Source organism: Schistocerca cancellata, unplaced genomic scaffold, assembly GCF_023864275.1.
Source record: "Schistocerca cancellata isolate TAMUIC-IGC-003103 unplaced genomic scaffold, iqSchCanc2.1 HiC_scaffold_981, whole genome shotgun sequence".
Lineage (NCBI taxonomy): Eukaryota > Metazoa > Arthropoda > Insecta > Orthoptera > Acrididae > Schistocerca > Schistocerca cancellata.
The window spans coordinates 27,070-53,801 of NW_026046989.1; the positions used below are offsets into that span (position 1 = coordinate 27,070).

General features: G+C 51.9%; 34 non-coding genes across 34 annotated transcripts; all 34 read left to right on the plus strand.

Moving 5' to 3' along the window:
* Positions 1-186: 186 nt before the first annotated feature.
* Positions 187-305, plus strand: LOC126150393 (5S ribosomal RNA). Its single transcript, XR_007531470.1, has one exon. It is a non-coding gene; the product is annotated as a 5S ribosomal RNA (ribosomal RNA).
* Positions 306-850: 545 nt separating this feature from the next.
* LOC126150394 (5S ribosomal RNA) lies at positions 851-969 on the plus strand. Its single transcript, XR_007531471.1, has one exon. It is a non-coding gene; the product is annotated as a 5S ribosomal RNA (ribosomal RNA).
* Positions 970-1,514: 545 nt separating this feature from the next.
* LOC126150395 (5S ribosomal RNA) lies at positions 1,515-1,633 on the plus strand. Its single transcript, XR_007531472.1, has one exon. It is a non-coding gene; the product is annotated as a 5S ribosomal RNA (ribosomal RNA).
* An 861-nt stretch (positions 1,634-2,494) lies between these two features.
* Positions 2,495-2,613, plus strand: LOC126150396 (5S ribosomal RNA). Its single transcript, XR_007531473.1, has one exon. It is a non-coding gene; the product is annotated as a 5S ribosomal RNA (ribosomal RNA).
* A 543-nt stretch (positions 2,614-3,156) lies between these two features.
* LOC126150397 (5S ribosomal RNA) lies at positions 3,157-3,275 on the plus strand. The gene has a single exon (XR_007531474.1). It is a non-coding gene; the product is annotated as a 5S ribosomal RNA (ribosomal RNA).
* Positions 3,276-3,819: 544 nt separating this feature from the next.
* Positions 3,820-3,938, plus strand: LOC126150398 (5S ribosomal RNA). Its single transcript, XR_007531475.1, has one exon. It is a non-coding gene; the product is annotated as a 5S ribosomal RNA (ribosomal RNA).
* Positions 3,939-4,483: 545 nt separating this feature from the next.
* Positions 4,484-4,602, plus strand: LOC126150399 (5S ribosomal RNA). The gene has a single exon (XR_007531476.1). It is a non-coding gene; the product is annotated as a 5S ribosomal RNA (ribosomal RNA).
* Positions 4,603-5,147: 545 nt separating this feature from the next.
* On the plus strand, positions 5,148-5,266 carry LOC126150400 (5S ribosomal RNA). The gene has a single exon (XR_007531477.1). It is a non-coding gene; the product is annotated as a 5S ribosomal RNA (ribosomal RNA).
* An 861-nt stretch (positions 5,267-6,127) lies between these two features.
* LOC126150402 (5S ribosomal RNA) lies at positions 6,128-6,246 on the plus strand. Its single transcript, XR_007531478.1, has one exon. It is a non-coding gene; the product is annotated as a 5S ribosomal RNA (ribosomal RNA).
* Positions 6,247-6,789: 543 nt separating this feature from the next.
* Positions 6,790-6,908, plus strand: LOC126150404 (5S ribosomal RNA). The gene has a single exon (XR_007531480.1). It is a non-coding gene; the product is annotated as a 5S ribosomal RNA (ribosomal RNA).
* Positions 6,909-7,760: 852 nt separating this feature from the next.
* Positions 7,761-7,879, plus strand: LOC126150405 (5S ribosomal RNA). The gene has a single exon (XR_007531481.1). It is a non-coding gene; the product is annotated as a 5S ribosomal RNA (ribosomal RNA).
* Positions 7,880-8,730: 851 nt separating this feature from the next.
* On the plus strand, positions 8,731-8,849 carry LOC126150406 (5S ribosomal RNA). The gene has a single exon (XR_007531482.1). It is a non-coding gene; the product is annotated as a 5S ribosomal RNA (ribosomal RNA).
* An 851-nt stretch (positions 8,850-9,700) lies between these two features.
* LOC126150407 (5S ribosomal RNA) lies at positions 9,701-9,819 on the plus strand. The gene has a single exon (XR_007531483.1). It is a non-coding gene; the product is annotated as a 5S ribosomal RNA (ribosomal RNA).
* Positions 9,820-10,362: 543 nt separating this feature from the next.
* LOC126150360 (5S ribosomal RNA) lies at positions 10,363-10,481 on the plus strand. Its single transcript, XR_007531439.1, has one exon. It is a non-coding gene; the product is annotated as a 5S ribosomal RNA (ribosomal RNA).
* A 544-nt stretch (positions 10,482-11,025) lies between these two features.
* Positions 11,026-11,144, plus strand: LOC126150408 (5S ribosomal RNA). The gene has a single exon (XR_007531484.1). It is a non-coding gene; the product is annotated as a 5S ribosomal RNA (ribosomal RNA).
* Positions 11,145-11,689: 545 nt separating this feature from the next.
* LOC126150290 (5S ribosomal RNA) lies at positions 11,690-11,808 on the plus strand. Its single transcript, XR_007531374.1, has one exon. It is a non-coding gene; the product is annotated as a 5S ribosomal RNA (ribosomal RNA).
* A 545-nt stretch (positions 11,809-12,353) lies between these two features.
* LOC126150291 (5S ribosomal RNA) lies at positions 12,354-12,472 on the plus strand. The gene has a single exon (XR_007531375.1). It is a non-coding gene; the product is annotated as a 5S ribosomal RNA (ribosomal RNA).
* An 861-nt stretch (positions 12,473-13,333) lies between these two features.
* LOC126150292 (5S ribosomal RNA) lies at positions 13,334-13,452 on the plus strand. Its single transcript, XR_007531376.1, has one exon. It is a non-coding gene; the product is annotated as a 5S ribosomal RNA (ribosomal RNA).
* A 543-nt stretch (positions 13,453-13,995) lies between these two features.
* LOC126150293 (5S ribosomal RNA) lies at positions 13,996-14,114 on the plus strand. The gene has a single exon (XR_007531377.1). It is a non-coding gene; the product is annotated as a 5S ribosomal RNA (ribosomal RNA).
* Positions 14,115-14,966: 852 nt separating this feature from the next.
* On the plus strand, positions 14,967-15,085 carry LOC126150294 (5S ribosomal RNA). Its single transcript, XR_007531378.1, has one exon. It is a non-coding gene; the product is annotated as a 5S ribosomal RNA (ribosomal RNA).
* Positions 15,086-15,936: 851 nt separating this feature from the next.
* LOC126150296 (5S ribosomal RNA) lies at positions 15,937-16,055 on the plus strand. The gene has a single exon (XR_007531380.1). It is a non-coding gene; the product is annotated as a 5S ribosomal RNA (ribosomal RNA).
* Positions 16,056-16,906: 851 nt separating this feature from the next.
* Positions 16,907-17,025, plus strand: LOC126150297 (5S ribosomal RNA). The gene has a single exon (XR_007531381.1). It is a non-coding gene; the product is annotated as a 5S ribosomal RNA (ribosomal RNA).
* Positions 17,026-17,568: 543 nt separating this feature from the next.
* Positions 17,569-17,687, plus strand: LOC126150361 (5S ribosomal RNA). The gene has a single exon (XR_007531440.1). It is a non-coding gene; the product is annotated as a 5S ribosomal RNA (ribosomal RNA).
* An 851-nt stretch (positions 17,688-18,538) lies between these two features.
* LOC126150298 (5S ribosomal RNA) lies at positions 18,539-18,657 on the plus strand. The gene has a single exon (XR_007531382.1). It is a non-coding gene; the product is annotated as a 5S ribosomal RNA (ribosomal RNA).
* Positions 18,658-19,200: 543 nt separating this feature from the next.
* Positions 19,201-19,319, plus strand: LOC126150362 (5S ribosomal RNA). Its single transcript, XR_007531441.1, has one exon. It is a non-coding gene; the product is annotated as a 5S ribosomal RNA (ribosomal RNA).
* Positions 19,320-20,171: 852 nt separating this feature from the next.
* Positions 20,172-20,290, plus strand: LOC126150299 (5S ribosomal RNA). The gene has a single exon (XR_007531383.1). It is a non-coding gene; the product is annotated as a 5S ribosomal RNA (ribosomal RNA).
* An 851-nt stretch (positions 20,291-21,141) lies between these two features.
* Positions 21,142-21,260, plus strand: LOC126150300 (5S ribosomal RNA). The gene has a single exon (XR_007531384.1). It is a non-coding gene; the product is annotated as a 5S ribosomal RNA (ribosomal RNA).
* Positions 21,261-22,112: 852 nt separating this feature from the next.
* Positions 22,113-22,231, plus strand: LOC126150301 (5S ribosomal RNA). The gene has a single exon (XR_007531385.1). It is a non-coding gene; the product is annotated as a 5S ribosomal RNA (ribosomal RNA).
* Positions 22,232-23,092: 861 nt separating this feature from the next.
* LOC126150302 (5S ribosomal RNA) lies at positions 23,093-23,211 on the plus strand. Its single transcript, XR_007531386.1, has one exon. It is a non-coding gene; the product is annotated as a 5S ribosomal RNA (ribosomal RNA).
* A 544-nt stretch (positions 23,212-23,755) lies between these two features.
* Positions 23,756-23,874, plus strand: LOC126150303 (5S ribosomal RNA). Its single transcript, XR_007531387.1, has one exon. It is a non-coding gene; the product is annotated as a 5S ribosomal RNA (ribosomal RNA).
* Positions 23,875-24,417: 543 nt separating this feature from the next.
* LOC126150306 (5S ribosomal RNA) lies at positions 24,418-24,536 on the plus strand. Its single transcript, XR_007531388.1, has one exon. It is a non-coding gene; the product is annotated as a 5S ribosomal RNA (ribosomal RNA).
* Positions 24,537-25,081: 545 nt separating this feature from the next.
* LOC126150307 (5S ribosomal RNA) lies at positions 25,082-25,200 on the plus strand. Its single transcript, XR_007531389.1, has one exon. It is a non-coding gene; the product is annotated as a 5S ribosomal RNA (ribosomal RNA).
* A 534-nt stretch (positions 25,201-25,734) lies between these two features.
* LOC126150309 (5S ribosomal RNA) lies at positions 25,735-25,853 on the plus strand. The gene has a single exon (XR_007531391.1). It is a non-coding gene; the product is annotated as a 5S ribosomal RNA (ribosomal RNA).
* Positions 25,854-26,397: 544 nt separating this feature from the next.
* On the plus strand, positions 26,398-26,516 carry LOC126150310 (5S ribosomal RNA). Its single transcript, XR_007531392.1, has one exon. It is a non-coding gene; the product is annotated as a 5S ribosomal RNA (ribosomal RNA).
* The last annotated feature ends 216 nt before the right edge of the window (positions 26,517-26,732 follow it).

Sequence of the window (26,732 nt, forward strand, 5' to 3'; positions counted from 1 at the left end):
CGAGCGGCAGCGAGCGGCAGTCGAGCAAAGTCGGGACAAGTCGGGACGGGGACAGGGACAGGTATAGGAATGGTGCGAATGCATTGCAAACTACGCAGACACCTGGTGTGAGGCGGAAAACTAACATTTTGTGTGTTGGGAGAAAAGCCGAACGCGAATTCTGCCGTGCTCCTACATTAGATGAGCGCCAACGGCCATACCATGATGAATACACCGGTTCTCGTCCGATCACCGAAGTTAAGCATCATCGGGCACGGCTAGTACTTGGATGGGTGACCGCCTGGGAAACCCGGGTGCTGTTGGCTCCCTTCCTGTTTTTTTTTTTTGTTATGTCGCCAGCCCAATTTTCAAACTACCTTTCTGTTGTGACAAAGATGCTTCCTTAAGCCTTTTAAACTACTGTAATGGTACGAAAATGCAGTAATTAACTCAGTTTGAGGGAGAATGTGCTAACCAAGTTTGCCAAGAAGACTTTGAAAACGACAAAACAGTACGAATCGGCAGGTGATTTCTGAAATACGTCACCGCCTATTGTTGTGTAGGAGTGTAGAGTTCCAAATTTGATTTGTAACCACGAATTTATTCCTTAGTCGTCTCGTCTCGTCTCGTCTCGTCTCGTCCCGCAGACGTTTGTCGTGCTTGCGCTGTCATATGGACCACGACCCGAGCGGCAGCGAGCGGCAGTCGAGCAAAGTCGGGACAAGTCGGGACGGGGACAGGGACAGGTATAGGAATGGTGCGAATGCATTGCAAACTACGCAGACACCTGGTGTGAGGCGGAAAACTAACATTTTGTGTGTTGGGAGAAAAGCCGAACGCGAATTCTGCCGTGCTCCTACATTAGATGAGCGCCAACGGCCATACCATGATGAATACACCGGTTCTCGTCCGATCACCGAAGTTAAGCATCATCGGGCACGGCTAGTACTTGGATGGGTGACCGCCTGGGAAACCCGGGTGCTGTTGGCTCCCTTCCTGTTTTTTTTTTTTGTTATGTCGCCAGCCCAATTTTCAAACTACCTTTCTGTTGTGACAAAGATGCTTCCTTAAGCCTTTTAAACTACTGTAATGGTACGAAAATGCAGTAATTAACTCAGTTTGAGGGAGAATGTGCTAACCAAGTTTGCCAAGAAGACTTTGAAAACGACAAAACAGTACGAATCGGCAGGTGATTTCTGAAATACGTCACCGCCTATTGTTGTGTAGGAGTGTAGAGTTCCAAATTTGATTTGTAACCACGAATTTATTCCTTAGTCGTCTCGTCTCGTCTCGTCTCGTCTCGTCCCGCAGACGTTTGTCGTGCTTGCGCTGTCATATGGACCACGACCCGAGCGGCAGCGAGCGGCAGTCGAGCAAAGTCGGGACAAGTCGGGACGGGGACAGGGACAGGTATAGGAATGGTGCGAATGCATTGCAAACTACGCAGACACCTGGTGTGAGGCGGAAAACTAACATTTTGTGTGTTGGGAGAAAAGCCGAACGCGAATTCTGCCGTGCTCCTACATTAGATGAGCGCCAACGGCCATACCATGATGAATACACCGGTTCTCGTCCGATCACCGAAGTTAAGCATCATCGGGCACGGCTAGTACTTGGATGGGTGACCGCCTGGGAAACCCGGGTGCTGTTGGCTCCCTTCCTGTTTTTTTTTTGTTATGTCGCCAGCCCAATTTTCAAACTACCTTTCTGTTGTGACAAAGATGCTTCCTTAAGCCTTTTAAACTACTGTAATGGTACGAAAATGCAGTAATTAACTCAGTTTGAGGGAGAATGTGCTAACCAAGTTTGCCAAGAAGACTTTGAAAACGACAAAACAGTACGAATCGGCAGGTGATTTCTGAAATACGTCACCGCCTATTGTTGTGTAGGAGTGTAGAGTTCCAAATTTGATTTGTAACCACGAATTTATTCCTTAGTCGTCTCGTCTCGCCTCGTCTCGTCTCGTCCCGCAGACGTTTGTCGTGCTTGCGCTGTCATATGGACCACGACCCGAGTGGCAGCGAGCGGCAGCGAGCGGCAGTCGAGCAAAGTCGGGACAAGTCGGGACGGGGACAGGGACAGGGATAGGAATGGTGCGAATGCACTGCAAACTACGCAGACACCTGGTGTGAGGCGAGGCGAGGCGAGGCGAGGCGAGGCGAGGAAGCCCACATCGCTACCAGTTGGCCCTCCAGCACGACACTGCCACACCCCGCACAGGCCTTCCGCTGAACACCAGGGACAAGATGCGTCCTCCGCTAGTGTCGAAGGCTGCACGCGCCCAGCGAATGACAGGGGGTGCAACGAGCAGCAGTGCGTCTCACACACGCGGCGGTGCGCCCGCCAATTCGGCCGTCACTCTGCTGGGACGCCGGGCGCGCCTCCCCGCGCCGTCCATGAGGAACTGGCGGTTGCGGAAGGAAGCGCTTTCGTCAAATGCGGCCGAAAACTAACATTTTGTGTGTTGGGAGAAAAGCCGAACGCGAATTCTGCCGTGCTCCTACATTAGATGAGCGCCAACGGCCATACCATGATGAATACACCGGTTCTCGTCCGATCACCGAAGTTAAGCATCATCGGGCACGGCTAGTACTTGGATGGGTGACCGCCTGGGAAACCCGGGTGCTGTTGGCTCCCTTCCTGTTTTTTTTTTGTTATGTCGCCAGCCCAATTTTCAAACTACCTTTCTGTTGTGACAAAGATGCTTCCTTAAGCCTTTTAAACTACTGTAATGGTACGAAAATGCAGTAATTAACTCAGTTTGAGGGAGAATGTGCTAACCAAGTTTGCCAAGAAGACTTTGAAAACGACAAAACAGTACGAATCGGCAGGTGATTTCTGAAATACGTCACCGCCTATTGTTGTGTAGGAGTGTAGAGTTCCAAATTTGATTTGTAACCACGAATTTATTCCTTAGTCGTCTCGTCTCGTCTCGTCTCGTCTCGTCCCGCAGACGTTTGTCGTGCTTGCGCTGTCATATGGACCACGACCCGAGCGGCAGCGAGCGGCAGTCGAGCAAAGTCGGGACAAGTCGGGACGGGGACAGGGACAGGTATAGGAATGGTGCGAATGCATTGCAAACTACGCAGACACCTGGTGTGAGGCGGAAAACTAACATTTTGTGTGTTGGGAGAAAAGCCGAACGCGAATTCTGCCGTGCTCCTACATTAGATGAGCGCCAACGGCCATACCATGATGAATACACCGGTTCTCGTCCGATCACCGAAGTTAAGCATCATCGGGCACGGCTAGTACTTGGATGGGTGACCGCCTGGGAAACCCGGGTGCTGTTGGCTCCCTTCCTGTTTTTTTTTTTGTTATGTCGCCAGCCCAATTTTCAAACTACCTTTCTGTTGTGACAAAGATGCTTCCTTAAGCCTTTTAAACTACTGTAATGGTACGAAAATGCAGTAATTAACTCAGTTTGAGGGAGAATGTGCTAACCAAGTTTGCCAAGAAGACTTTGAAAACGACAAAACAGTACGAATCGGCAGGTGATTTCTGAAATACGTCACCGCCTATTGTTGTGTAGGAGTGTAGAGTTCCAAATTTGATTTGTAACCACGAATTTATTCCTTAGTCGTCTCGTCTCGTCTCGTCTCGTCTCGTCCCGCAGACGTTTGTCGTGCTTGCGCTGTCATATGGACCACGACCCGAGCGGCAGCGAGCGGCAGTCGAGCAAAGTCGGGACAAGTCGGGACGGGGACAGGGACAGGTATAGGAATGGTGCGAATGCATTGCAAACTACGCAGACACCTGGTGTGAGGCGGAAAACTAACATTTTGTGTGTTGGGAGAAAAGCCGAACGCGAATTCTGCCGTGCTCCTACATTAGATGAGCGCCAACGGCCATACCATGATGAATACACCGGTTCTCGTCCGATCACCGAAGTTAAGCATCATCGGGCACGGCTAGTACTTGGATGGGTGACCGCCTGGGAAACCCGGGTGCTGTTGGCTCCCTTCCTGTTTTTTTTTTTTGTTATGTCGCCAGCCCAATTTTCAAACTACCTTTCTGTTGTGACAAAGATGCTTCCTTAAGCCTTTTAAACTACTGTAATGGTACGAAAATGCAGTAATTAACTCAGTTTGAGGGAGAATGTGCTAACCAAGTTTGCCAAGAAGACTTTGAAAACGACAAAACAGTACGAATCGGCAGGTGATTTCTGAAATACGTCACCGCCTATTGTTGTGTAGGAGTGTAGAGTTCCAAATTTGATTTGTAACCACGAATTTATTCCTTAGTCGTCTCGTCTCGTCTCGTCTCGTCTCGTCCCGCAGACGTTTGTCGTGCTTGCGCTGTCATATGGACCACGACCCGAGCGGCAGCGAGCGGCAGTCGAGCAAAGTCGGGACAAGTCGGGACGGGGACAGGGACAGGTATAGGAATGGTGCGAATGCATTGCAAACTACGCAGACACCTGGTGTGAGGCGGAAAACTAACATTTTGTGTGTTGGGAGAAAAGCCGAACGCGAATTCTGCCGTGCTCCTACATTAGATGAGCGCCAACGGCCATACCATGATGAATACACCGGTTCTCGTCCGATCACCGAAGTTAAGCATCATCGGGCACGGCTAGTACTTGGATGGGTGACCGCCTGGGAAACCCGGGTGCTGTTGGCTCCCTTCCTGTTTTTTTTTTTTGTTATGTCGCCAGCCCAATTTTCAAACTACCTTTCTGTTGTGACAAAGATGCTTCCTTAAGCCTTTTAAACTACTGTAATGGTACGAAAATGCAGTAATTAACTCAGTTTGAGGGAGAATGTGCTAACCAAGTTTGCCAAGAAGACTTTGAAAACGACAAAACAGTACGAATCGGCAGGTGATTTCTGAAATACGTCACCGCCTATTGTTGTGTAGGAGTGTAGAGTTCCAAATTTGATTTGTAACCACGAATTTATTCCTTAGTCGTCTCGTCTCGTCTCGTCTCGTCTCGTCCCGCAGACGTTTGTCGTGCTTGCGCTGTCATATGGACCACGACCCGAGCGGCAGCGAGCGGCAGTCGAGCAAAGTCGGGACAAGTCGGGACGGGGACAGGGACAGGTATAGGAATGGTGCGAATGCATTGCAAACTACGCAGACACCTGGTGTGAGGCGGAAAACTAACATTTTGTGTGTTGGGAGAAAAGCCGAACGCGAATTCTGCCGTGCTCCTACATTAGATGAGCGCCAACGGCCATACCATGATGAATACACCGGTTCTCGTCCGATCACCGAAGTTAAGCATCATCGGGCACGGCTAGTACTTGGATGGGTGACCGCCTGGGAAACCCGGGTGCTGTTGGCTCCCTTCCTGTTTTTTTTTTGTTATGTCGCCAGCCCAATTTTCAAACTACCTTTCTGTTGTGACAAAGATGCTTCCTTAAGCCTTTTAAACTACTGTAATGGTACGAAAATGCAGTAATTAACTCAGTTTGAGGGAGAATGTGCTAACCAAGTTTGCCAAGAAGACTTTGAAAACGACAAAACAGTACGAATCGGCAGGTGATTTCTGAAATACGTCACCGCCTATTGTTGTGTAGGAGTGTAGAGTTCCAAATTTGATTTGTAACCACGAATTTATTCCTTAGTCGTCTCGTCTCGCCTCGTCTCGTCTCGTCCCGCAGACGTTTGTCGTGCTTGCGCTGTCATATGGACCACGACCCGAGTGGCAGCGAGCGGCAGCGAGCGGCAGTCGAGCAAAGTCGGGACAAGTCGGGACGGGGACAGGGACAGGGATAGGAATGGTGCGAATGCACTGCAAACTACGCAGACACCTGGTGTGAGGCGAGGCGAGGCGAGGCGAGGCGAGGCGAGGAAGCCCACATCGCTACCAGTTGGCCCTCCAGCACGACACTGCCACACCCCGCACAGGCCTTCCGCTGAACACCAGGGACAAGATGCGTCCTCCGCTAGTGTCGAAGGCTGCACGCGCCCAGCGAATGACAGGGGGTGCAACGAGCAGCAGTGCGTCTCACACACGCGGCGGTGCGCCCGCCAATTCGGCCGTCACTCTGCTGGGACGCCGGGCGCGCCTCCCCGCGCCGTCCATGAGGAACTGGCGGTTGCGGAAGGAAGCGCTTTCGTCAAATGCGGCCGAAAACTAACATTTTGTGTGTTGGGAGAAAAGCCGAACGCGAATTCTGCCGTGCTCCTACATTAGATGAGCGCCAACGGCCATACCATGATGAATACACCGGTTCTCGTCCGATCACCGAAGTTAAGCATCATCGGGCACGGCTAGTACTTGGATGGGTGACCGCCTGGGAAACCCGGGTGCTGTTGGCTCCCTTCCTGTTTTTTTTTTGTTATGTCGCCAGCCCAATTTTCAAACTACCTTTCTGTTGTGACAAAGATGCTTCCTTAAGCCTTTTAAACTACTGTAATGGTACGAAAATGCAGTAATTAACTCAGTTTGAGGGAGAATGTGCTAACCAAGTTTGCCAAGAAGACTTTGAAAACGACAAAACAGTACGAATCGGCAGGTGATTTCTGAAATACGTCACCGCCTATTGTTGTGTAGGAGTGTAGAGTTCCAAATTTGATTTGTAACCACGAATTTATTCCTTAGTCGTCTCGTCTCGTCTCGTCTCGTCTCGTCCCGCAGACGTTTGTCGTGCTTGCGCTGTCATATGGACCACGACCCGAGCGGCAGCGAGCGGCAGTCGAGCAAAGTCGGGACAAGTCGGGACGGGGACAGGGACAGGTATAGGAATGGTGCGAATGCATTGCAAACTACGCAGACACCTGGTGTGAGGCGGAAAACTAACATTTTGTGTGTTGGGAGAAAAGCCGAACGCGAATTCTGCCGTGCTCCTACATTAGATGAGCGCCAACGGCCATACCATGATGAATACACCGGTTCTCGTCCGATCACCGAAGTTAAGCATCATCGGGCACGGCTAGTACTTGGATGGGTGACCGCCTGGGAAACCCGGGTGCTGTTGGCTCCCTTCCTGTTTTTTTTTTTGTTATGTCGCCAGCCCAATTTTCAAACTACCTTTCTGTTGTGACAAAGATGCTTCCTTAAGCCTTTTAAACTACTGTAATGGTACGAAAATGCAGTAATTAACTCAGTTTGAGGGAGAATGTGCTAACCAAGTTTGCCAAGAAGACTTTGAAAACGACAAAACAGTACGAATCGGCAGGTGATTTCTGAAATACGTCACCGCCTATTGTTGTGTAGGAGTGTAGAGTTCCAAATTTGATTTGTAACCACGAATTTATTCCTTAGTCGTCTCGTCTCGTCTCGTCTCGTCTCGTCCCGCAGACGTTTGTCGTGCTTGCGCTGTCATATGGACCACGACCCGAGCGGCAGCGAGCGGCAGTCGAGCAAAGTCGGGACAAGTCGGGACGGGGACAGGGACAGGGATAGGAATGGTGCGAATGCACTGCAAACTACGCAGACACCTGGTGTGAGGCGAGGCGAGGCGAGGCGAGGCGAGGCGAGGAAGCCCACATCGCTACCAGTGGGCCCTCCAGCACGACACTGCCACACCCCGCACAGGCCTTCCGCTGAACACCAGGGACAAGATGCGTCCTCCGCTTGTGTCGAAGGCTGCACGCGCCCAGCGAATGACAGGGGGTGCAACGAGCAGCAGTGCGTCTCACACACGCGGCGGTGCGCCCGCCAATTCGGCCGTCACTCTGCTGGGACGCCGGGCGCGCCTCCCCGCGCCGTCCATGAGGAACTGGCGGTTGCGGAAGGAAGCGCTTTCGTCAAATGCGGCCGAAAACTAACATTTTGTGTGTTGGGAGAAAAGCCGAACGCGAATTCTGCCGTGCTCCTACATTAGATGAGCGCCAACGGCCATACCATGATGAATACACCGGTTCTCGTCCGATCACCGAAGTTAAGCATCATCGGGCACGGCTAGTACTTGGATGGGTGACCGCCTGGGAAACCCGGGTGCTGTTGGCTCCCTTCCTGTTTTTTTTTTGTTATGTCGCCAGCCCAATTTTCAAACTACCTTTCTGTTGTGACAAAGATGCTTCCTTAAGCCTTTTAAACTACTGTAATGGTACGAAAATGCAGTAATTAACTCAGTTTGAGGGAGAATGTGCTAACCAAGTTTGCCAAGAAGACTTTGAAAACGACAAAACAGTACGAATCGGCAGGTGATTTCTGAAATACGTCACCGCCTATTGTTGTGTAGGAGTGTAGAGTTCCAAATTTGATTTGTAACCACGAATTTATTCCTTAGTCGTCTCGTCTCGTCTCGTCTCGTCTCGTCCCGCAGACGTTTGTCGTGCTTGCGCTGTCATATGGACCACGACCCGAGCGGCAGCGAGCGGCAGTCGAGCAAAGTCGGGACAAGTCGGGACGGGGACAGGGACAGGGATAGGAATGGTGCGAATGCACTGCAAACTACGCAGACACCTGGTGTGAGGCGAGGCGAGGCGAGGCGAGGCGAGGCGAGGAAGCCCACATCGCTACCAGTGGGCCCTCCAGCACGACACTGCCACACCCCGCACAGGCCTTCCGCTGAACACCAGGGACAAGATGCGTCCTCCGCTTGTGTCGAAGGCTGCACGCGCCCAGCGAATGACAGGGGGTGCAACGAGCAGCAGTGCGTCTCACACACGCGGCGGTGCGCCCGCCAATTCGGCCGTCACTCTGCTGGGACGCCGGGCGCGCCTCCCCGCGCCGTCCATGAGGAACTGGCGGTTGCGGAAGGAAGCGCTTTCGTCAAATGCGGCCGAAAACTAACATTTTGTGTGTTGGGAGAAAAGCCGAACGCGAATTCTGCCGTGCTCCTACATTAGATGAGCGCCAACGGCCATACCATGATGAATACACCGGTTCTCGTCCGATCACCGAAGTTAAGCATCATCGGGCACGGCTAGTACTTGGATGGGTGACCGCCTGGGAAACCCGGGTGCTGTTGGCTCCCTTCCTGTTTTTTTTTTGTTATGTCGCCAGCCCAATTTTCAAACTACCTTTCTGTTGTGACAAAGATGCTTCCTTAAGCCTTTTAAACTACTGTAATGGTACGAAAATGCAGTAATTAACTCAGTTTGAGGGAGAATGTGCTAACCAAGTTTGCCAAGAAGACTTTGAAAACGACAAAACAGTACGAATCGGCAGGTGATTTCTGAAATACGTCACCGCCTATTGTTGTGTAGGAGTGTAGAGTTCCAAATTTGATTTGTAACCACGAATTTATTCCTTAGTCGTCTCGTCTCGTCTCGTCTCGTCTCGTCCCGCAGACGTTTGTCGTGCTTGCGCTGTCATATGGACCACGACCCGAGCGGCAGCGAGCGGCAGTCGAGCAAAGTCGGGACAAGTCGGGACGGGGACAGGGACAGGGATAGGAATGGTGCGAATGCACTGCAAACTACGCAGACACCTGGTGTGAGGCGAGGCGAGGCGAGGCGAGGCGAGGCGAGGAAGCCCACATCGCTACCAGTTGGCCCTCCAGCACGACACTGCCACACCCCGCACAGGCCTTCCGCTGAACACCAGGGACAAGATGCGTCCTCCGCTAGTGTCGAAGGCTGCACGCGCCCAGCGAATGACAGGGGGTGCAACGAGCAGCAGTGCGTCTCACACACGCGGCGGTGCGCCCGCCAATTCGGCCGTCACTCTGCTGGGACGCCGGGCGCGCCTCCCCGCGCCGTCCATGAGGAACTGGCGGTTGCGGAAGGAAGCGCTTTCGTCAAATGCGGCCGAAAACTAACATTTTGTGTGTTGGGAGAAAAGCCGAACGCGAATTCTGCCGTGCTCCTACATTAGATGAGCGCCAACGGCCATACCATGATGAATACACCGGTTCTCGTCCGATCACCGAAGTTAAGCATCATCGGGCACGGCTAGTACTTGGATGGGTGACCGCCTGGGAAACCCGGGTGCTGTTGGCTCCCTTCCTGTTTTTTTTTTGTTATGTCGCCAGCCCAATTTTCAAACTACCTTTCTGTTGTGACAAAGATGCTTCCTTAAGCCTTTTAAACTACTGTAATGGTACGAAAATGCAGTAATTAACTCAGTTTGAGGGAGAATGTGCTAACCAAGTTTGCCAAGAAGACTTTGAAAACGACAAAACAGTACGAATCGGCAGGTGATTTCTGAAATACGTCACCGCCTATTGTTGTGTAGGAGTGTAGAGTTCCAAATTTGATTTGTAACCACGAATTTATTCCTTAGTCGTCTCGTCTCGTCTCGTCTCGTCTCGTCCCGCAGACGTTTGTCGTGCTTGCGCTGTCATATGGACCACGACCCGAGCGGCAGCGAGCGGCAGTCGAGCAAAGTCGGGACAAGTCGGGACGGGGACAGGGACAGGTATAGGAATGGTGCGAATGCATTGCAAACTACGCAGACACCTGGTGTGAGGCGGAAAACTAACATTTTGTGTGTTGGGAGAAAAGCCGAACGCGAATTCTGCCGTGCTCCTACATTAGATGAGCGCCAACGGCCATACCATGATGAATACACCGGTTATCGTCCGATCACCGAAGTTAAGCATCATCGGGCACGGCTAGTACTTGGATGGGTGACCGCCTGGGAAACCCGGGTGCTGTTGGCTCCCTTCCTGTTTTTTTTTTTGTTATGTCGCCAGCCCAATTTTCAAACTACCTTTCTGTTGTGACAAAGATGCTTCCTTAAGCCTTTTAAACTACTGTAATGGTACGAAAATGCAGTAATTAACTCAGTTTGAGGGAGAATGTGCTAACCAAGTTTGCCAAGAAGACTTTGAAAACGACAAAACAGTACGAATCGGCAGGTGATTTCTGAAATACGTCACCGCCTATTGTTGTGTAGGAGTGTAGAGTTCCAAATTTGATTTGTAACCACGAATTTATTCCTTAGTCGTCTCGTCTCGTCTCGTCTCGTCTCGTCCCGCAGACGTTTGTCGTGCTTGCGCTGTCATATGGACCACGACCCGAGCGGCAGCGAGCGGCAGTCGAGCAAAGTCGGGACAAGTCGGGACGGGGACAGGGACAGGTATAGGAATGGTGCGAATGCATTGCAAACTACGCAGACACCTGGTGTGAGGCGGAAAACTAACATTTTGTGTGTTGGGAGAAAAGCCGAACGCGAATTCTGCCGTGCTCCTACATTAGATGAGCGCCAACGGCCATACCATGATGAATACACCGGTTCTCGTCCGATCACCGAAGTTAAGCATCATCGGGCACGGCTAGTACTTGGATGGGTGACCGCCTGGGAAACCCGGGTGCTGTTGGCTCCCTTCCTGTTTTTTTTTTTTGTTATGTCGCCAGCCCAATTTTCAAACTACCTTTCTGTTGTGACAAAGATGCTTCCTTAAGCCTTTTAAACTACTGTAATGGTACGAAAATGCAGTAATTAACTCAGTTTGAGGGAGAATGTGCTAACCAAGTTTGCCAAGAAGACTTTGAAAACGACAAAACAGTACGAATCGGCAGGTGATTTCTGAAATACGTCACCGCCTATTGTTGTGTAGGAGTGTAGAGTTCCAAATTTGATTTGTAACCACGAATTTATTCCTTAGTCGTCTCGTCTCGTCTCGTCTCGTCTCGTCCCGCAGACGTTTGTCGTGCTTGCGCTGTCATATGGACCACGACCCGAGCGGCAGCGAGCGGCAGTCGAGCAAAGTCGGGACAAGTCGGGACGGGGACAGGGACAGGTATAGGAATGGTGCGAATGCATTGCAAACTACGCAGACACCTGGTGTGAGGCGGAAAACTAACATTTTGTGTGTTGGGAGAAAAGCCGAACGCGAATTCTGCCGTGCTCCTACATTAGATGAGCGCCAACGGCCATACCATGATGAATACACCGGTTCTCGTCCGATCACCGAAGTTAAGCATCATCGGGCACGGCTAGTACTTGGATGGGTGACCGCCTGGGAAACCCGGGTGCTGTTGGCTCCCTTCCTGTTTTTTTTTTTTGTTATGTCGCCAGCCCAATTTTCAAACTACCTTTCTGTTGTGACAAAGATGCTTCCTTAAGCCTTTTAAACTACTGTAATGGTACGAAAATGCAGTAATTAACTCAGTTTGAGGGAGAATGTGCTAACCAAGTTTGCCAAGAAGACTTTGAAAACGACAAAACAGTACGAATCGGCAGGTGATTTCTGAAATACGTCACCGCCTATTGTTGTGTAGGAGTGTAGAGTTCCAAATTTGATTTGTAACCACGAATTTATTCCTTAGTCGTCTCGTCTCGTCTCGTCTCGTCTCGTCCCGCAGACGTTTGTCGTGCTTGCGCTGTCATATGGACCACGACCCGAGCGGCAGCGAGCGGCAGTCGAGCAAAGTCGGGACAAGTCGGGACGGGGACAGGGACAGGTATAGGAATGGTGCGAATGCATTGCAAACTACGCAGACACCTGGTGTGAGGCGGAAAACTAACATTTTGTGTGTTGGGAGAAAAGCCGAACGCGAATTCTGCCGTGCTCCTACATTAGATGAGCGCCAACGGCCATACCATGATGAATACACCGGTTCTCGTCCGATCACCGAAGTTAAGCATCATCGGGCACGGCTAGTACTTGGATGGGTGACCGCCTGGGAAACCCGGGTGCTGTTGGCTCCCTTCCTGTTTTTTTTTTGTTATGTCGCCAGCCCAATTTTCAAACTACCTTTCTGTTGTGACAAAGATGCTTCCTTAAGCCTTTTAAACTACTGTAATGGTACGAAAATGCAGTAATTAACTCAGTTTGAGGGAGAATGTGCTAACCAAGTTTGCCAAGAAGACTTTGAAAACGACAAAACAGTACGAATCGGCAGGTGATTTCTGAAATACGTCACCGCCTATTGTTGTGTAGGAGTGTAGAGTTCCAAATTTGATTTGTAACCACGAATTTATTCCTTAGTCGTCTCGTCTCGCCTCGTCTCGTCTCGTCCCGCAGACGTTTGTCGTGCTTGCGCTGTCATATGGACCACGACCCGAGTGGCAGCGAGCGGCAGCGAGCGGCAGTCGAGCAAAGTCGGGACAAGTCGGGACGGGGACAGGGACAGGGATAGGAATGGTGCGAATGCACTGCAAACTACGCAGACACCTGGTGTGAGGCGAGGCGAGGCGAGGCGAGGCGAGGCGAGGAAGCCCACATCGCTACCAGTTGGCCCTCCAGCACGACACTGCCACACCCCGCACAGGCCTTCCGCTGAACACCAGGGACAAGATGCGTCCTCCGCTAGTGTCGAAGGCTGCACGCGCCCAGCGAATGACAGGGGGTGCAACGAGCAGCAGTGCGTCTCACACACGCGGCGGTGCGCCCGCCAATTCGGCCGTCACTCTGCTGGGACGCCGGGCGCGCCTCCCCGCGCCGTCCATGAGGAACTGGCGGTTGCGGAAGGAAGCGCTTTCGTCAAATGCGGCCGAAAACTAACATTTTGTGTGTTGGGAGAAAAGCCGAACGCGAATTCTGCCGTGCTCCTACATTAGATGAGCGCCAACGGCCATACCATGATGAATACACCGGTTCTCGTCCGATCACCGAAGTTAAGCATCATCGGGCACGGCTAGTACTTGGATGGGTGACCGCCTGGGAAACCCGGGTGCTGTTGGCTCCCTTCCTGTTTTTTTTTTGTTATGTCGCCAGCCCAATTTTCAAACTACCTTTCTGTTGTGACAAAGATGCTTCCTTAAGCCTTTTAAACTACTGTAATGGTACGAAAATGCAGTAATTAACTCAGTTTGAGGGAGAATGTGCTAACCAAGTTTGCCAAGAAGACTTTGAAAACGACAAAACAGTACGAATCGGCAGGTGATTTCTGAAATACGTCACCGCCTATTGTTGTGTAGGAGTGTAGAGTTCCAAATTTGATTTGTAACCACGAATTTATTCCTTAGTCGTCTCGTCTCGTCTCGTCTCGTCTCGTCCCGCAGACGTTTGTCGTGCTTGCGCTGTCATATGGACCACGACCCGAGCGGCAGCGAGCGGCAGTCGAGCAAAGTCGGGACAAGTCGGGACGGGGACAGGGACAGGTATAGGAATGGTGCGAATGCATTGCAAACTACGCAGACACCTGGTGTGAGGCGGAAAACTAACATTTTGTGTGTTGGGAGAAAAGCCGAACGCGAATTCTGCCGTGCTCCTACATTAGATGAGCGCCAACGGCCATACCATGATGAATACACCGGTTCTCGTCCGATCACCGAAGTTAAGCATCATCGGGCACGGCTAGTACTTGGATGGGTGACCGCCTGGGAAACCCGGGTGCTGTTGGCTCCCTTCCTGTTTTTTTTTTTGTTATGTCGCCAGCCCAATTTTCAAACTACCTTTCTGTTGTGACAAAGATGCTTCCTTAAGCCTTTTAAACTACTGTAATGGTACGAAAATGCAGTAATTAACTCAGTTTGAGGGAGAATGTGCTAACCAAGTTTGCCAAGAAGACTTTGAAAACGACAAAACAGTACGAATCGGCAGGTGATTTCTGAAATACGTCACCGCCTATTGTTGTGTAGGAGTGTAGAGTTCCAAATTTGATTTGTAACCACGAATTTATTCCTTAGTCGTCTCGTCTCGTCTCGTCTCGTCTCGTCCCGCAGACGTTTGTCGTGCTTGCGCTGTCATATGGACCACGACCCGAGCGGCAGCGAGCGGCAGTCGAGCAAAGTCGGGACAAGTCGGGACGGGGACAGGGACAGGGATAGGAATGGTGCGAATGCACTGCAAACTACGCAGACACCTGGTGTGAGGCGAGGCGAGGCGAGGCGAGGCGAGGCGAGGAAGCCCACATCGCTACCAGTGGGCCCTCCAGCACGACACTGCCACACCCCGCACAGGCCTTCCGCTGAACACCAGGGACAAGATGCGTCCTCCGCTTGTGTCGAAGGCTGCACGCGCCCAGCGAATGACAGGGGGTGCAACGAGCAGCAGTGCGTCTCACACACGCGGCGGTGCGCCCGCCAATTCGGCCGTCACTCTGCTGGGACGCCGGGCGCGCCTCCCCGCGCCGTCCATGAGGAACTGGCGGTTGCGGAAGGAAGCGCTTTCGTCAAATGCGGCCGAAAACTAACATTTTGTGTGTTGGGAGAAAAGCCGAACGCGAATTCTGCCGTGCTCCTACATTAGATGAGCGCCAACGGCCATACCATGATGAATACACCGGTTCTCGTCCGATCACCGAAGTTAAGCATCATCGGGCACGGCTAGTACTTGGATGGGTGACCGCCTGGGAAACCCGGGTGCTGTTGGCTCCCTTCCTGTTTTTTTTTTGTTATGTCGCCAGCCCAATTTTCAAACTACCTTTCTGTTGTGACAAAGATGCTTCCTTAAGCCTTTTAAACTACTGTAATGGTACGAAAATGCAGTAATTAACTCAGTTTGAGGGAGAATGTGCTAACCAAGTTTGCCAAGAAGACTTTGAAAACGACAAAACAGTACGAATCGGCAGGTGATTTCTGAAATACGTCACCGCCTATTGTTGTGTAGGAGTGTAGAGTTCCAAATTTGATTTGTAACCACGAATTTATTCCTTAGTCGTCTCGTCTCGTCTCGTCTCGTCTCGTCCCGCAGACGTTTGTCGTGCTTGCGCTGTCATATGGACCACGACCCGAGCGGCAGCGAGCGGCAGTCGAGCAAAGTCGGGACAAGTCGGGACGGGGACAGGGACAGGGATAGGAATGGTGCGAATGCACTGCAAACTACGCAGACACCTGGTGTGAGGCGAGGCGAGGCGAGGCGAGGCGAGGCGAGGAAGCCCACATCGCTACCAGTGGGCCCTCCAGCACGACACTGCCACACCCCGCACAGGCCTTCCGCTGAACACCAGGGACAAGATGCGTCCTCCGCTTGTGTCGAAGGCTGCACGCGCCCAGCGAATGACAGGGGGTGCAACGAGCAGCAGTGCGTCTCACACACGCGGCGGTGCGCCCGCCAATTCGGCCGTCACTCTGCTGGGACGCCGGGCGCGCCTCCCCGCGCCGTCCATGAGGAACTGGCGGTTGCGGAAGGAAGCGCTTTCGTCAAATGCGGCCGAAAACTAACATTTTGTGTGTTGGGAGAAAAGCCGAACGCGAATTCTGCCGTGCTCCTACATTAGATGAGCGCCAACGGCCATACCATGATGAATACACCGGTTCTCGTCCGATCACCGAAGTTAAGCATCATCGGGCACGGCTAGTACTTGGATGGGTGACCGCCTGGGAAACCCGGGTGCTGTTGGCTCCCTTCCTGTTTTTTTTTTGTTATGTCGCCAGCCCAATTTTCAAACTACCTTTCTGTTGTGACAAAGATGCTTCCTTAAGCCTTTTAAACTACTGTAATGGTACGAAAATGCAGTAATTAACTCAGTTTGAGGGAGAATGTGCTAACCAAGTTTGCCAAGAAGACTTTGAAAACGACAAAACAGTACGAATCGGCAGGTGATTTCTGAAATACGTCACCGCCTATTGTTGTGTAGGAGTGTAGAGTTCCAAATTTGATTTGTAACCACGAATTTATTCCTTAGTCGTCTCGTCTCGTCTCGTCTCGTCTCGTCCCGCAGACGTTTGTCGTGCTTGCGCTGTCATATGGACCACGACCCGAGCGGCAGCGAGCGGCAGTCGAGCAAAGTCGGGACAAGTCGGGACGGGGACAGGGACAGGGATAGGAATGGTGCGAATGCACTGCAAACTACGCAGACACCTGGTGTGAGGCGAGGCGAGGCGAGGCGAGGCGAGGCGAGGAAGCCCACATCGCTACCAGTTGGCCCTCCAGCACGACACTGCCACACCCCGCACAGGCCTTCCGCTGAACACCAGGGACAAGATGCGTCCTCCGCTAGTGTCGAAGGCTGCACGCGCCCAGCGAATGACAGGGGGTGCAACGAGCAGCAGTGCGTCTCACACACGCGGCGGTGCGCCCGCCAATTCGGCCGTCACTCTGCTGGGACGCCGGGCGCGCCTCCCCGCGCCGTCCATGAGGAACTGGCGGTTGCGGAAGGAAGCGCTTTCGTCAAATGCGGCCGAAAACTAACATTTTGTGTGTTGGGAGAAAAGCCGAACGCGAATTCTGCCGTGCTCCTACATTAGATGAGCGCCAACGGCCATACCATGATGAATACACCGGTTCTCGTCCGATCACCGAAGTTAAGCATCATCGGGCACGGCTAGTACTTGGATGGGTGACCGCCTGGGAAACCCGGGTGCTGTTGGCTCCCTTCCTGTTTTTTTTTTGTTATGTCGCCAGCCCAATTTTCAAACTACCTTTCTGTTGTGACAAAGATGCTTCCTTAAGCCTTTTAAACTACTGTAATGGTACGAAAATGCAGTAATTAACTCAGTTTGAGGGAGAATGTGCTAACCAAGTTTGCCAAGAAGACTTTGAAAACGACAAAACAGTACGAATCGGCAGGTGATTTCTGAAATACGTCACCGCCTATTGTTGTGTAGGAGTGTAGAGTTCCAAATTTGATTTGTAACCACGAATTTATTCCTTAGTCGTCTCGTCTCGTCTCGTCTCGTCTCGTCCCGCAGACGTTTGTCGTGCTTGCGCTGTCATATGGACCACGACCCGAGCGGCAGCGAGCGGCAGTCGAGCAAAGTCGGGACAAGTCGGGACGGGGACAGGGACAGGTATAGGAATGGTGCGAATGCATTGCAAACTACGCAGACACCTGGTGTGAGGCGGAAAACTAACATTTTGTGTGTTGGGAGAAAAGCCGAACGCGAATTCTGCCGTGCTCCTACATTAGATGAGCGCCAACGGCCATACCATGATGAATACACCGGTTATCGTCCGATCACCGAAGTTAAGCATCATCGGGCACGGCTAGTACTTGGATGGGTGACCGCCTGGGAAACCCGGGTGCTGTTGGCTCCCTTCCTGTTTTTTTTTTGTTATGTCGCCAGCCCAATTTTCAAACTACCTTTCTGTTGTGACAAAGATGCTTCCTTAAGCCTTTTAAACTACTGTAATGGTACGAAAATGCAGTAATTAACTCAGTTTGAGGGAGAATGTGCTAACCAAGTTTGCCAAGAAGACTTTGAAAACGACAAAACAGTACGAATCGGCAGGTGATTTCTGAAATACGTCACCGCCTATTGTTGTGTAGGAGTGTAGAGTTCCAAATTTGATTTGTAACCACGAATTTATTCCTTAGTCGTCTCGTCTCGTCTCGTCTCGTCTCGTCCCGCAGACGTTTGTCGTGCTTGCGCTGTCATATGGACCACGACCCGAGCGGCAGCGAGCGGCAGTCGAGCAAAGTCGGGACAAGTCGGGACGGGGACAGGGACAGGGATAGGAATGGTGCGAATGCACTGCAAACTACGCAGACACCTGGTGTGAGGCGAGGCGAGGCGAGGCGAGGCGAGGCGAGGAAGCCCACATCGCTACCAGTTGGCCCTCCAGCACGACACTGCCACACCCCGCACAGGCCTTCCGCTGAACACCAGGGACAAGATGCGTCCTCCGCTAGTGTCGAAGGCTGCACGCGCCCAGCGAATGACAGGGGGTGCAACGAGCAGCAGTGCGTCTCACACACGCGGCGGTGCGCCCGCCAATTCGGCCGTCACTCTGCTGGGACGCCGGGCGCGCCTCCCCGCGCCGTCCATGAGGAACTGGCGGTTGCGGAAGGAAGCGCTTTCGTCAAATGCGGCCGAAAACTAACATTTTGTGTGTTGGGAGAAAAGCCGAACGCGAATTCTGCCGTGCTCCTACATTAGATGAGCGCCAACGGCCATACCATGATGAATACACCGGTTCTCGTCCGATCACCGAAGTTAAGCATCATCGGGCACGGCTAGTACTTGGATGGGTGACCGCCTGGGAAACCCGGGTGCTGTTGGCTCCCTTCCTGTTTTTTTTTTGTTATGTCGCCAGCCCAATTTTCAAACTACCTTTCTGTTGTGACAAAGATGCTTCCTTAAGCCTTTTAAACTACTGTAATGGTACGAAAATGCAGTAATTAACTCAGTTTGAGGGAGAATGTGCTAACCAAGTTTGCCAAGAAGACTTTGAAAACGACAAAACAGTACGAATCGGCAGGTGATTTCTGAAATACGTCACCGCCTATTGTTGTGTAGGAGTGTAGAGTTCCAAATTTGATTTGTAACCACGAATTTATTCCTTAGTCGTCTCGTCTCGTCTCGTCTCGTCTCGTCCCGCAGACGTTTGTCGTGCTTGCGCTGTCATATGGACCACGACCCGAGCGGCAGCGAGCGGCAGTCGAGCAAAGTCGGGACAAGTCGGGACGGGGACAGGGACAGGTATAGGAATGGTGCGAATGCATTGCAAACTACGCAGACACCTGGTGTGAGGCGGAAAACTAACATTTTGTGTGTTGGGAGAAAAGCCGAACGCGAATTCTGCCGTGCTCCTACATTAGATGAGCGCCAACGGCCATACCATGATGAATACACCGGTTATCGTCCGATCACCGAAGTTAAGCATCATCGGGCACGGCTAGTACTTGGATGGGTGACCGCCTGGGAAACCCGGGTGCTGTTGGCTCCCTTCCTGTTTTTTTTTTTGTTATGTCGCCAGCCCAATTTTCAAACTACCTTTCTGTTGTGACAAAGATGCTTCCTTAAGCCTTTTAAACTACTGTAATGGTACGAAAATGCAGTAATTAACTCAGTTTGAGGGAGAATGTGCTAACCAAGTTTGCCAAGAAGACTTTGAAAACGACAAAACAGTACGAATCGGCAGGTGATTTCTGAAATACGTCACCGCCTATTGTTGTGTAGGAGTGTAGAGTTCCAAATTTGATTTGTAACCACGAATTTATTCCTTAGTCGTCTCGTCTCGTCTCGTCTCGTCTCGTCCCGCAGACGTTTGTCGTGCTTGCGCTGTCATATGGACCACGACCCGAGCGGCAGCGAGCGGCAGTCGAGCAAAGTCGGGACAAGTCGGGACGGGGACAGGGAAAGGGATAGGAATGGTGCGAATGCACTGCAAACTACGCAGACACCTGGTGTGAGGCGAGGCGAGGCGAGGCGAGGCGAGGCGAGGAAGCCCACATCGCTACCAGTGGGCCCTCCAGCACGACACTGCCACACCCCGCACAGGCCTTCCGCTGAACACCAGGGACAAGATGCGTCCTCCGCTTGTGTCGAAGGCTGCACGCGCCCAGCGAATGACAGGGGGTGCAACGAGCAGCAGTGCGTCTCACACACGCGGCGGTGCGCCCGCCAATTCGGCCGTCACTCTGCTGGGACGCCGGGCGCGCCTCCCCGCGCCGTCCATGAGGAACTGGCGGTTGCGGAAGGAAGCGCTTTCGTCAAATGCGGCCGAAAACTAACATTTTGTGTGTTGGGAGAAAAGCCGAACGCGAATTCTGCCGTGCTCCTACATTAGATGAGCGCCAACGGCCATACCATGATGAATACACCGGTTCTCGTCCGATCACCGAAGTTAAGCATCATCGGGCACGGCTAGTACTTGGATGGGTGACCGCCTGGGAAACCCGGGTGCTGTTGGCTCCCTTCCTGTTTTTTTTTTGTTATGTCGCCAGCCCAATTTTCAAACTACCTTTCTGTTGTGACAAAGATGCTTCCTTAAGCCTTTTAAACTACTGTAATGGTACGAAAATGCAGTAATTAACTCAGTTTGAGGGAGAATGTGCTAACCAAGTTTGCCAAGAAGACTTTGAAAACGACAAAACAGTACGAATCGGCAGGTGATTTCTGAAATACGTCACCGCCTATTGTTGTGTAGGAGTGTAGAGTTCCAAATTTGATTTGTAACCACGAATTTATTCCTTAGTCGTCTCGTCTCGCCTCGTCTCGTCTCGTCCCGCAGACGTTTGTCGTGCTTGCGCTGTCATATGGACCACGACCCGAGTGGCAGCGAGCGGCAGCGAGCGGCAGTCGAGCAAAGTCGGGACAAGTCGGGACGGGGACAGGGACAGGGATAGGAATGGTGCGAATGCACTGCAAACTACGCAGACACCTGGTGTGAGGCGAGGCGAGGCGAGGCGAGGAAGCCCACATCGCTACCAGTTGGCCCTCCAGCACGACACTGCCACACCCCGCACAGGCCTTCCGCTGAACACCAGGGACAAGATGCGTCCTCCGCTAGTGTCGAAGGCTGCACGCGCCCAGCGAATGACAGGGGGTGCAACGAGCAGCACTGCGTCTCACACACGCGGCGGTGCGCCCGCCAATTCGGCCGTCACTCTGCTGGGACGCCGGGCGCGCCTCCCCGCGCCGTCCATGAGGAACTGGCGGTTGCGGAAGGAAGCGCTTTCGTCAAATGCGGCCGAAAACTAACATTTTGTGTGTTGGGAGAAAAGCCGAACGCGAATTCTGCCGTGCTCCTACATTAGATGAGCGCCAACGGCCATACCATGATGAATACACCGGTTCTCGTCCGATCACCGAAGTTAAGCATCATCGGGCACGGCTAGTACTTGGATGGGTGACCGCCTGGGAAACCCGGGTGCTGTTGGCTCCCTTCCTGTTTTTTTTTTTGTTATGTCGCCAGCCCAATTTTCAAACTACCTTTCTGTTGTGACAAAGATGCTTCCTTAAGCCTTTTAAACTACTGTAATGGTACGAAAATGCAGTAATTAACTCAGTTTGAGGGAGAATGTGCTAACCAAGTTTGCCAAGAAGACTTTGAAAACGACAAAACAGTACGAATCGGCAGGTGATTTCTGAAATACGTCACCGCCTATTGTTGTGTAGGAGTGTAGAGTTCCAAATTTGATTTGTAACCACGAATTTATTCCTTAGTCGTCTCGTCTCGTCTCGTCTCGTCTCGTCCCGCAGACGTTTGTCGTGCTTGCGCTGTCATATGGACCACGACCCGAGCGGCAGCGAGCGGCAGTCGAGCAAAGTCGGGACAAGTCGGGACGGGGACAGGGACAGGGATAGGAATGGTGCGAATGCACTGCAAACTACGCAGACACCTGGTGTGAGGCGAGGCGAGGCGAGGCGAGGCGAGGCGAGGAAGCCCACATCGCTACCAGTGGGCCCTCCAGCACGACACTGCCACACCCCGCACAGGCCTTCCGCTGAACACCAGGGACAAGATGCGTCCTCCGCTTGCGTCGAAGGCTGCACGCGCCCAGCGAATGACAGGGGGTGCAACGAGCAGCAGTGCGTCTCACACACGCGGCGGTGCGCCCGCCAATTCGGCCGTCACTCTGCTGGGACGCCGGGCGCGCCTCCCCGCGCCGTCCATGAGGAACTGGCGGTTGCGGAAGGAAGCGCTTTCGTCAAATGCGGCCGAAAACTAACATTTTGTGTGTTGGGAGAAAAGCCGAACGCGAATTCTGCCGTGCTCCTACATTAGATGAGCGCCAACGGCCATACCATGATGAATACACCGGTTCTCGTCCGATCACCGAAGTTAAGCATCATCGGGCACGGCTAGTACTTGGATGGGTGACCGCCTGGGAAACCCGGGTGCTGTTGGCTCCCTTCCTGTTTTTTTTTTGTTATGTCGCCAGCCCAATTTTCAAACTACCTTTCTGTTGTGACAAAGATGCTTCCTTAAGCCTTTTAAACTACTGTAATGGTACGAAAATGCAGTAATTAACTCAGTTTGAGGGAGAATGTGCTAACCAAGTTTGCCAAGAAGACTTTGAAAACGACAAAACAGTACGAATCGGCAGGTGATTTCTGAAATACGTCACCGCCTATTGTTGTGTAGGAGTGTAGAGTTCCAAATTTGATTTGTAACCACGAATTTATTCCTTAGTCGTCTCGTCTCGCCTCGTCTCGTCTCGTCCCGCAGACGTTTGTCGTGCTTGCGCTGTCATATGGACCACGACCCGAGTGGCAGCGAGCGGCAGCGAGCGGCAGTCGAGCAAAGTCGGGACAAGTCGGGACGGGGACAGGGACAGGGATAGGAATGGTGCGAATGCACTGCAAACTACGCAGACACCTGGTGTGAGGCGAGGCGAGGCGAGGCGAGGCGAGGCGAGGAAGCCCACATCGCTACCAGTTGGCCCTCCAGCACGACACTGCCACACCCCGCACAGGCCTTCCGCTGAACACCAGGGACAAGATGCGTCCTCCGCTAGTGTCGAAGGCTGCACGCGCCCAGCGAATGACAGGGGGTGCAACGAGCAGCAGTGCGTCTCACACACGCGGCGGTGCGCCCGCCAATTCGGCCGTCACTCTGCTGGGACGCCGGGCGCGCCTCCCCGCGCCGTCCATGAGGAACTGGCGGTTGCGGAAGGAAGCGCTTTCGTCAAATGCGGCCGAAAACTAACATTTTGTGTGTTGGGAGAAAAGCCGAACGCGAATTCTGCCGTGCTCCTACATTAGATGAGCGCCAACGGCCATACCATGATGAATACACCGGTTCTCGTCCGATCACCGAAGTTAAGCATCATCGGGCACGGCTAGTACTTGGATGGGTGACCGCCTGGGAAACCCGGGTGCTGTTGGCTCCCTTCCTGTTTTTTTTTTTGTTATGTCGCCAGCCCAATTTTCAAACTACCTTTCTGTTGTGACAAAGATGCTTCCTTAAGCCTTTTAAACTACTGTAATGGTACGAAAATGCAGTAATTAACTCAGTTTGAGGGAGAATGTGCTAACCAAGTTTGCCAAGAAGACTTTGAAAACGACAAAACAGTACGAATCGGCAGGTGATTTCTGAAATACGTCACCGCCTATTGTTGTGTAGGAGTGTAGAGTTCCAAATTTGATTTGTAACCACGAATTTATTCCTTAGTCGTCTCGTCTCGTCTCGTCTCGTCTCGTCCCGCAGACGTTTGTCGTGCTTGCGCTGTCATATGGACCACGACCCGAGCGGCAGCGAGCGGCAGTCGAGCAAAGTCGGGACAAGTCGGGACGGGGACAGGGACAGGTATAGGAATGGTGCGAATGCATTGCAAACTACGCAGACACCTGGTGTGAGGCGGAAAACTAACATTTTGTGTGTTGGGAGAAAAGCCGAACGCGAATTCTGCCGTGCTCCTACATTAGATGAGCGCCAACGGCCATACCATGATGAATACACCGGTTCTCGTCCGATCACCGAAGTTAAGCATCATCGGGCACGGCTAGTACTTGGATGGGTGACCGCCTGGGAAACCCGGGTGCTGTTGGCTCCCTTCCTGTTTTTTTTTTGTTATGTCGCCAGCCCAATTTTCAAACTACCTTTCTGTTGTGACAAAGATGCTTCCTTAAGCCTTTTAAACTACTGTAATGGTACGAAAATGCAGTAATTAACTCAGTTTGAGGGAGAATGTGCTAACCAAGTTTGCCAAGAAGACTTTGAAAACGACAAAACAGTACGAATCGGCAGGTGATTTCTGAAATACGTCACCGCCTATTGTTGTGTAGGAGTGTAGAGTTCCAAATTTGATTTGTAACCACGAATTTATTCCTTAGTCGTCTCGTCTCGTCTCGTCTCGTCTCGTCCCGCAGACGTTTGTCGTGCTTGCGCTGTCATATGGACCACGACCCGAGCGGCAGCGAGCGGCAGTCGAGCAAAGTCGGGACAAGTCGGGACGGGGACAGGGACAGGTATAGGAATGGTGCGAATGCATTGCAAACTACGCAGACACCTGGTGTGAGGCGGAAAACTAACATTTTGTGTGTTGGGAGAAAAGCCGAACGCGAATTCTGCCGTGCTCCTACATTAGATGAGCGCCAACGGCCATACCATGATGAATACACCGGTTCTCGTCCGATCACCGAAGTTAAGCATCATCGGGCACGGCTAGTACTTGGATGGGTGACCGCCTGGGAAACCCGGGTGCTGTTGGCTCCCTTCCTGTTTTTTTTTTTTGTTATGTCGCCAGCCCAATTTTCAAACTACCTTTCTGTTGTGACAAAGATGCTTCCTTAAGCCTTTTAAACTACTGTAATGGTACGAAAATGCAGTAATTAACTCAGTTTGAGGGAGAATGTGCTAACCAAGTTTGCCAAGAAGACTTTGAAAACGACAAAACAGTACGAATCGGCAGGTGATTTCTGAAATACGTCACCGCCTATTGTTGTGTAGGAGTGTAGAGTTCCAAATTTGATTTGTAACCACGAATTTATTCCTTAGTCGTCTCGTCTCGTCTCGTCTCGTCTCGTCCCGCAGACGTTTGTCGTGCTTGCGCTGTCATATGGACCACGACCCGAGCGGCAGCGAGCGGCAGTCGAGCAAAGTCGGGACAAGTCGGGACGGGGACAGGGACAGGTATAGGAATGGTGCGAATGCATTGCAAACTACGCAGACACCTGGTGTGAGGCGGAAAACTAACATTTTGTGTGTTGGGAGAAAAGCCGAACGCGAATTCTGCCGTGCTCCTACATTAGATGAGCGCCAACGGCCATACCATGATGAATACACCGGTTCTCGTCCGATCACCGAAGTTAAGCATCATCGGGCACGGCTAGTACTTGGATGGGTGACCGCCTGGGAAACCCGGGTGCTGTTGGCTCCCTTCCTGTTTTTTTTTTTGTTATGTCGCCAGCCCAATTTTCAAACTACCTTTCTGTTGTGACAAAGATGCTTCCTTAAGCCTTTTAAACTACTGTAATGGTACGAAAATGCAGTAATTAACTCAGTTTGAGGGAGAATGTGCTAACCAAGTTTGCCAAGAAGACTTTGAAAACGACAAAACAGTACGAATCGGCAGGTGATTTCTGAAATACGTCACCGCCTATTGTTGTGTAGGAGTGTAGAGTTCCAAATTTGATTTGTAACCACGAATTTATTCCTTAGTCGTCTCGTCTCGTCTCGTCTCGTCTCGTCCCGCAGACGTTTGTCGTGCTTGCGCTGTCATATGGACCACGACCCGAGCGGCAGCGAGCGGCAGTCGCGACAAGTCGGGACGGGGACAGGGACAGGTATAGGAATGGTGCGAATGCATTGCAAACTACGCAGACACCTGGTGTGAGGCGGAAAACTAACATTTTGTGTGTTGGGAGAAAAGCCGAACGCGAATTCTGCCGTGCTCCTACATTAGATGAGCGCCAACGGCCATACCATGATGAATACACCGGTTCTCGTCCGATCACCGAAGTTAAGCATCATCGGGCACGGCTAGTACTTGGATGGGTGACCGCCTGGGAAACCCGGGTGCTGTTGGCTCCCTTCCTGTTTTTTTTTTTGTTATGTCGCCAGCCCAATTTTCAAACTACCTTTCTGTTGTGACAAAGATGCTTCCTTAAGCCTTTTAAACTACTGTAATGGTACGAAAATGCAGTAATTAACTCAGTTTGAGGGAGAATGTGCTAACCAAGTTTGCCAAGAAGACTTTGAAAACGACAAAACAGTACGAATCGGCAGGTGATTTCTGAAATACGTCACCGCCTATTGTTGTGTAGGAGTGTAGAGTTCCAAATTTGATTTGTAACCACGAATTTATTCCTTAGTCGTCTCGTCTCGTCTCGTCTCGTCTCGTCCCGCAGACGTTTGTCGTGCTTGCGCTGTCATATGGACCACGACCCGAGCGGCAGCGAGCGGCAGTCGAGCAAAGTCGGGACAAGTCGGGACGGGGACAGGGACAGGTATAGGAATGGTGCGAATGCATTGCAAACTACGCAGACACCTGGTGTGAGGCGGAAAACTAACATTTTGTGTGTTGGGAGAAAAGCCGAACGCGAATTCTGCCGTGCTCCTACATTAGATGAGCGCCAACGGCCATACCATGATGAATACACCGGTTCTCGTCCGATCACCGAAGTTAAGCATCATCGGGCACGGCTAGTACTTGGATGGGTGACCGCCTGGGAAACCCGGGTGCTGTTGGCTCCCTTCCTGTTTTTTTTTTGTTATGTCGCCAGCCCAATTTTCAAACTACCTTTCTGTTGTGACAAAGATGCTTCCTTAAGCCTTTTAAACTACTGTAATGGTACGAAAATGCAGTAATTAACTCAGTTTGAGGGAGAATGTGCTAACCAAGTTTGCCAAGAAGACTTTGAAAACGACAAAACAGTACGAATCGGCAGGTGATTTCTGAAATACGTC